Here is an 8,451-nt window from a genome sequence, read left to right on the forward strand (position 1 = left end):
AAACTTATAATTTTAAAGGGCCCACTACAAAAGTCGAACCCCAATTCGAAGAAAATTATTGTGAAAAGCTAAGCAAAAGAACGTTCTTTAGAATAAAAAGAATTTCCAAGTTAGCATTAAAGAACTTGAAACTATTGTTTATTAAGTATAGTTAAAAAAATTACAAAAAAAAGCCATTCAAGTCAAGTTTACGCTCGTCTTAGCTTTTACATATTAATATACACAAACACAAGTGGATTCAATAAACAAATCTAAAAAAAAATTAAGCGAAATTGTAGAAACTCTGTTATGAAAATGTTTTGTAGTTTTTTTTTAAATCATGATGCTTTCCTTTCATTATTTTTTAATTTTAAACATGTAAAAGTACTAAAAAATATTTTTTAAGCAAGCTACACCTTATAAGAATATGTTGATGCGTTTGATAGAAAGTATAATATTATCGATAAGCCAAATGATTTTTTTAGATATTGGGTTCTATTTTAGCTGATCAAAATAGCTTTTAATATAACTAATAGCTTTAAACTACTTATCAAAGAAAATAAAACTTTAAATGTTCAAGTATTACGTGTAAAGTGTGTTATAATAAGTGATAAAAACTTTGAATACGGTGATATTATATATACTATCAATTGAAACTGTAATTAGTATTTAAATTGTCATCTGGTAAACATTGCAAACATAGAAAAGTGTAGCAAAATATATAAAATGTTGTAAAATGTGGCTATATATGTTTAACTACTCAGATATGGCAAATTCAATTAGACATTGATAACTTATTTTCATAACATCTGTAATTAAGTTTGACATTTTTACCAATTTTTGAATATTTTCCATTTTTGCAAATAATGATATTAATATAATTAATTTAAAATAACGATATTTATCACAATTACTTATATTTCTAACATCTAAACTTCATTTTTTGTCCCTGATATGATAGTTTTAAAAAATTGTTTTGTTATGGGCTTTTTTGATCAGCTACATATGGCTCTTTACTTCTTAATACGAACTGTAATACAAAAAGATGTTGAAAATATTTTATTAAATATTTTTTAGTTTTGATTCAAGTTTTCTTTCAATAACTGATAAATGTAATTTAGTATTGCTGTATATCACGAATAAAAAATAAATTAGTTAATTTTTTTTTAATTGTTATATAATTTTTAACTAAATTGTATCAAGTTAAGTATAAAAACATTTAAATTCTTCTGCAGTTATAAATATTAAATGTTTCTTGAAATAATTTGCATACATACTTGATATTAAATTTATCAAAAATTAGTATTAAGACAATTGTTTTTTTTTATTTTAAATAAAACAACTTAACAATTCACAACCACATTTTACCTTTTTACTGATAAGAGACTACTTATGAAAGTATTTAAGTAAAATAAGTATTTAGCTAAATAAAATACACTTGCAAAAAAGCCAGGAAACCTGAAGCTACCTGTAGTTAAACATTTCAGCCTAAAAAAATCTAGAACAAACTAGAATTTGAGAAATTTTAAATTATAAACTGGTAAAACTTTATAATTTAAACTAAAATCCCATAAAAACCTGAAATTAAAATCAATTTCTATATGTAAAATTATAGAGTTCATATTAAATATAAAAAATCTAGCAAATTCTAAGATTTTTGTTGTTTGAAAGTATTAATAAAATTACATTTAAAGTTCAGGATTGCCACAACGTCAGGAAAAGTCAAGAAAAACTTTTAAAATGCCAAAAGTGAGGAAATTTGAAAACATTTAAAAGAAGTCAGGTTTTTTCAGTTAAAATTTACAAAATTCCTTATTTTCTAAATCCCTTAAATGGTGAAAAATTAGTTAAAAATCCTTCAAAGTCAGACTAAAATTGCAAAAATTTTCTAGAAATTAAAAAATTTATTTAATTTCCAATCCCTTAATCTGCTAAAATCAGGGTTGCCACTTTATCTGAAAAAACCTGAAACTTGAGAAAATTTTGTAAAAAACAGGAAAAATCTGGAATTTTAACATTTTTCACATGTTCAGTCGTAAAATTTCAATTTGACTTAAAAAATTACCATATATATATATAAAAAACATTGTAAACATCAAAATTTTTATTTTATTAAAAAGTATATTTAAAGTAGCGTTGCAGTATCTTTTTTTTTTTTTATACCAAGCTTAGGCTGAGAGTTATATATAAAAATTTTATTGTAAAACTATATGAATCATATAATAAAGTATACAAATACTAAGGACTCTATACTTTTTGAAGTTTATTATAGAAACCAATCTGAATAATACCAGTTTTTTGTAAAATCAATCATAAGTTTTAAATATATAGATTATTTAAAAAACTTCAAAGAGTTAATTGAAATAAACATTCTTTAAAAAAAACTCATAGTTTTTGAGTTATAATTTTGTTTTATAGTATATAATGGATAAAATCGATTACAGTAAAAATATTCAAGATGTAAAATATTTCTATTTTATATTAATTTATAAACAATTTTTAAAGTATTGATTTTACAATTATTTCAGAATATAGTTATCAAAAACGCTTTAACTTAAATCAGGGTTGCCACACGACAGGGTACTCATGATAACTTGGAATATATTAAAGTTATAAAAAACCCAAGATGACTCGGGTAACTCAAGATGTTTATTTTTTTTTTAAGTTAGGATGCTTCAAAGTATTTCTAATTTCTATAAAAATATCAGGAGAGTATTAACTTTTTTTTTATCTCAGGACATATTTTTATCTAAGTCTATAATGAGATGTAGTCGATCCTGTTTCAATATTTCGTTGTTTTATATAGCTTATTTTGCTAAAAACATTATTTTTATGAATTTGAAATGCTAATGATTTCTTTCAAAGCCTTGCGGCTAGTTTCTCAGTATACTTAAAAATAATTTGCAGTATTTGTTTTAAATCTGAAATTAATATAGAGCGTGACTTGAGTTTGTACATGCAAGTGAGTATATTATGTTGAAAAATTAAAATGTAAAAAAAAATCGAACTACTTTCTAATTTATATAAGTTAACTAATATGTTTAGATTAAACTATCTTTTTCTCAATTGATTTAAAACTTAAACGTTAAATCATCGAAAACAGCAAATTAGTGAACATGTTTTGTTAGGTATGCCAAAAAAAACCTTTAATCCTGGAAAAATTTGGAGTTTGACAATTTAGGCTTAACAAATCTAAAGTTTGAGAAAATTTGAAAAAACTGGAATTTTATACAGTTTTCACATGTTAAGTAGTAAAATTTCAGTTTGACACAAACATGTATTATATAAATTTAAAAAATTAACCATTAATTTTTTTGTGAATAAACACAAGTAAAAGCTTTATTTTTTTTAATGTCATTACTCTTTTTAAGACAGTTTTTTAACTTAAACTTTAATTTAAACTAAAGAAAGACCCTAAAACGTTTAAATTAAAAACCTGGAAAAAAATTTTTAAACATGGAGAAAATTTTCCAAAAACATTTGGCAACCCTTATACATACACATGCATCCTTCCTTATAAATATTAAGAATAAAATTAATAATGAGGTATGAGTAGTGTGGACCAATATTTTTCTAAGAATCTTAAAATAAAATCAGAATGATGCAGTAAAGTTTAAAGTCGCTCAGAGACCAGAGAAGATTTTTGAAACAAAGAGGGACCACCTTGTTAAAGTGAAAGTTTGTTTATTACGTTATGTAATGTGGTTAAATTAGATTTTAGAAAAAAAACTTTTGAGACATTGTTACTAGTTAGATTTAACTACTTAGTAACCATAAAATGTTTTTTATCATAATAAATAAAGATGAGGAGACAGTATGATTTTAATTTTTCTTGACTAATACAGCACAAACTTTCAGTTACGTCAGAGCTGCTTTACTTACACCAAAGGTACTCAAGGTAAGTCAGACATATTTAAGCTTTTGTTAAAGCTCGGGCTGCTATAAAACTTAAAAAGTTTTGAAAATTTTAATAAATTCCAGGTGTTGATTAAAGTTTGACCTTTTTCCGAAGCATTAGTTTCTTTGGTTTTATCAGTCCCTCAGATAACAAATTTGCTGTTTTTTTTATACGTTATACATTTAATTAAACGAAAATAATTTGTTGTAATTCACATTCTTATTTTTTTTTCCTTTTATTAATTTTTTATCTAGGAAATGGCCAAGGCAAATGATGGTGTAATATAAATCATTTTGCTTTGGGGCCAAATCGTAAAAGATATTAACATTATTTATAAAATAAATATCTGACAGTTTAAATAACATGCAAACTAAGGGAAAAAAAAAAAAAATTAAAAAAAAAAATATTTTTGTATTTAATACCATAATAATGAAAAACAAAGACCTTTATTTTTAGAGGTACCCCATGAAATAATTCAAACCCCAAACCAATTTTTTTTTTAATTAAAGACAAAGGTGCGTTCTCTAAAGTAAAATAAAAAATGTTTTAGATAGCTTTTAAGATAAGGAAAATAATTGACATTAAAGTTTTATGTTTTTTGAAAAATTTATAAGCTTGCCTATAAAATTAACTTTATGCTCGCTTAAACAAATAGTGTAAATGCTTTCATTTAAAACTTCAGGTGTTATGTAGAAAATTATTTTATGAATCCGTGAATACAGATTATTTTCTGAAAAGGTTCTTACTCATATAGCTAAAGATTATAATATTTTGAAACCTTGCCCTAAACTGGGTTGCGACAGAACCTGGTATCCCTAAAAAACTGGAATTTGAGATTTTATTTTACTTGGAACTTTGTACAAAAATAACTAAAAACTTGTTATTTTGAACATATTTTACATTTAAGTAGTGAAAATTCGATAGAAAATTGATCGTAGAAATAAAAAACTTTTGTCTTGCTGAAAAATTTAAAAAATAAAACTTATTTGAAAAAGCTTTAAGATAACTTTTCAATGCCATTATACTAGTTAATGCACTTAAATTTAATGTTAAACTACAAAAAAACCTTAAAACATGTAATTTTGAAAACCAGAAAAATTTTGCCAAAAATTGTTGACAACCCTTTCTAAACAAACATCGGATTTTAATTGTGATTTAGGCTAGAAGAAACCTGGAATTTTGAACAAAATCACTAAAAAGCCTTGATTTTTATTTAGTTTATACATGTTAAGTAGTAAAGTTTTGATTTGACACAAAAACATTCAAAACATTCAATGAAAAACAAACAGAGAATAACATTTTTTGGATCATCAAAAGTTTTGTTTTTTAATCACACATTTAAAAAAGCTTTAAGATATATTTTCAGTGTTGTTATGCTAGTGACCTTAGTGGTAAATATACAACTTAAAACGTGTAGTTTTAAAAACCTAGAAGATATTTGAAAATCTAGAGAAAATTTGCCAAAAACATTTGACAACCCTATAATAAGTGTATTGAATTATAGTGAACTAATTGTGGAGTTGTTGTAATATAATATACTTAGTATTAAAATACATTAAAAAGTAGCTGTATTTGAGCAATGAACATTGAATAAATTGGTATAGCTGTAAAAGCTAAAATTTCCAGCTTGATGTGTTAGACTGAAATAGGGCAAAATAAGTTAACACAAATCAAGTATAGTTTCTAACAACTACTTCTAACAAACTTAACTTTTATTTTGTTAGTACTTACTTTTTTAGGATGGGATAAAGGCGAGTATATAGTTAAATAATTTCTTTGCTATATACAATCAACACTAATATGAACTAAAACATTGATTTGCTATTTATAATATCTTACTAAGCTAGCCTTTACCAAAATAACAAATTTAAATAACGATATAAGAGTTTATTAGTACTATAGTTAACTTTTACATTATATGAGTTAAGTATTCTCAATCTTAGTTTTACAAAATTCAAAAAAGTTGCAGATTTCATGAACAATATAAGTTTAAAGAGATGATTCAGTTGTGTAAATGTGTATGTTTCAAAGATAACTAATAAACTTAAAATTTTACAAAAAATAGGTTATTTTGCAGTTATTTATCAAATTTTTGTTAGTGTAAAAGTTTTTCAAAACTTTAGTTAGTCTAGGTAACTTTGCAACTTAGGTTTTGTTTTTTTTTTAAACGTTGTGTTTAAAGTCAAACCGTTTGTTATTATTACTTAAAAAAAAATCAAAATAAGTACTCTTTTTTTTAACTAAAAAAGTTTGCACAAGTATTGTAGAAACAAAATCTTAAAATTGTAGCTGTAGACGAAAATATTTTAAAAAGCATGCCCAAAACAGGGTTGCTAAAAAACCTTGAATCCTGAAAAATATTGAAAAGCTGGATTCTTGAACAAAATCATTAACAAACATGGAATTGTGAACAACTTATTCATGTTTAGTAATTTCGAATCGACACCAAAAATCAATTATATTGATAATTTATTTATCATTATCTATTTTTATTTGTTTTAAAGAAAATATTTAAAGAAGTTTTAATATAAGTTTTCAATGTCATTGTACTATTAAACTTTTTTATTTTAAACTTAGTTTCAAACTGTATATAACCCCTGAAACTTGTTTGTAACTTTGAAAACCTGGAAAAATTTTAAAACCTAGAGAAATTTTAAAAAAACGTTAGGCAACCGTTTATAAACAATTATTAACACCATACAAACGCTAATACAAACGCTAGGTTTTGAGCAGCTAGGGTATAATTTATATTGACTGTGCTATATGAATTAAACACTTATATATTCGGTGTTAGCTTTATTCACATGCATACTTAATTATAGGTTTTCGGTTGCGACTGACTGAAAAATTTCAGTAAGAGTTCTGAGTCTATCGAAAGATTCTGGTCTGATAATCTAAGTTGTATGATCAAACTTTACTTTAACTTAAGCTTGTCTTACGGCATACAACAGTCCAAGCTTAGGCCTGATACTTTTTTTGACATTTTTAATTTTTTTCTTTTATACTGTATTATGAATTTGATGGTTTATTTTAATACTGAGTGCTAAAACTCTACCAATCTATTTTTCACATAGTTTATCATGACAACTACCATTTTTATACATCACGCAGCATTTGTTTAAAAATTTATTAAAATGTCGTCTGGTCAAATAAACCAGATTGAAGAGAACTTGAACCAGTTGGAGTTGGTAGAAACAAATTTTGATACTAAAACTGAGAAAAAATCTTGGATTTAAGTGGAAAATGGTTCTTATGCTTTAACTAAGAGAAGAAAATCCATTAATGATCAACAAAGTGTATCTTCTATGGAAGATTACAAAAAAGCGGTGCAGTATAAAAACGTAAAGAATACTTCTCTGGTAGACGATCCTCGGCATACTATTGCTGCGACAAAAAGACTTAAGAGAGACCTGGAAGAAATTAAGTCAAGCTCACCAACTGACATAACCGCCTCCTTAATTGACGAGAACTTGTTTGAATGGGAAGCGGTGATTCATGGACCTTCAGACACTCCTTATGAAGGCGGAAAATTTTTATTGAATCTGAAGTTCACTAGGGATTATCCGTACAAGCCACCAAAGATTACTTTTAAGACAAAAATATACCACTGCAATATCAATAGCGATGGTTATGTAAGCTTAGATCTTCTTCGTTCTAAATGGTCCGTTGCTATAACTGTATGAACAACATTGCTGTCAATACAATCTATTTTTACCGACTGCAACCCTGATGACTGTCTCGTGCCAGAAATAGCAGCTCAGTACGTTAACAATCGCGAAGAACACGACAGAGTTTGCAGGGAATGGACAAAGAAGTACGCAACAGAAGAATCTGACTTTTAGTGTCTTTATCGAAAGAAGTACTGCGACTTATATGAACAGTTGTATTTTATAATACGTAATGTAGTCTAAAAGGTAATATGTTCTTAAGTTGACTAGTATTTCATTAGAATAAATTTTAAATAAAACAAAAAACTGTTTCTGTTTACATACGGGTAGTTGTAAACAAGGTTGCTTGTTAATCAACAAACTCGGCGAAAGTCTGCAGAATAAGTCCGGACTTTCGTTTGCCGTGAGACAAGCTCAAATTTAACAAAAGGGTTGATAATGCCAATTCGATCGAATTGGCATGATCGACCTTTTTGTTAAGGTTGCTTGTTAATCAACATAAGTTTATTTTTTTAAATCAAAATTTTGTGCTTCAGTTGCTTTGTGCGATATTAATATACCAGAAATGGCGGTTGTGGTTAAAAACTTAACAAGTTTTAAGTTTTGTTTAGATTTGTTTTTACTTTAAATTTAATTTAAATTTTTTAAATATGCTTTATTTAAGTGATTAGAAAAATTTAAATGTAGGAGTACGACAATGAAAACTCGATGTCTTTTTATTATATTGCTTTTAATATTATTAAGTGTGTTATAAACAACTTTTTTAATTCTAGTAAAAAAAGTTTATAATATTGACTTACTTCCTTTGTTTTTAGGGCTATTTAAAGTACTAAAAAGATTTTTTTTCTAAGTAAACTTAAACAAAAAAAATATTAACCTTATACAAAGAAATGTAATTTAATTTTA

The 8,451-nt window shown here is 25.4% G+C and overlaps 1 pseudogene; it reads left to right on the forward strand.

Moving 5' to 3' along the window:
• The first annotated feature begins 7,182 nt into the window (after positions 1-7,182).
• On the forward strand, positions 7,183-7,560 carry LOC145832164 (uncharacterized; annotated as a pseudogene).
• The last annotated feature ends 891 nt before the right edge of the window (positions 7,561-8,451 follow it).

This window comes from Thalia democratica, chromosome 3 (genome assembly GCF_965202585.1).
Source record: "Thalia democratica chromosome 3, ktThaDemo2.hap1.1, whole genome shotgun sequence".
Taxonomy (NCBI): domain Eukaryota; kingdom Metazoa; phylum Chordata; class Thaliacea; order Salpida; family Salpidae; genus Thalia; species Thalia democratica.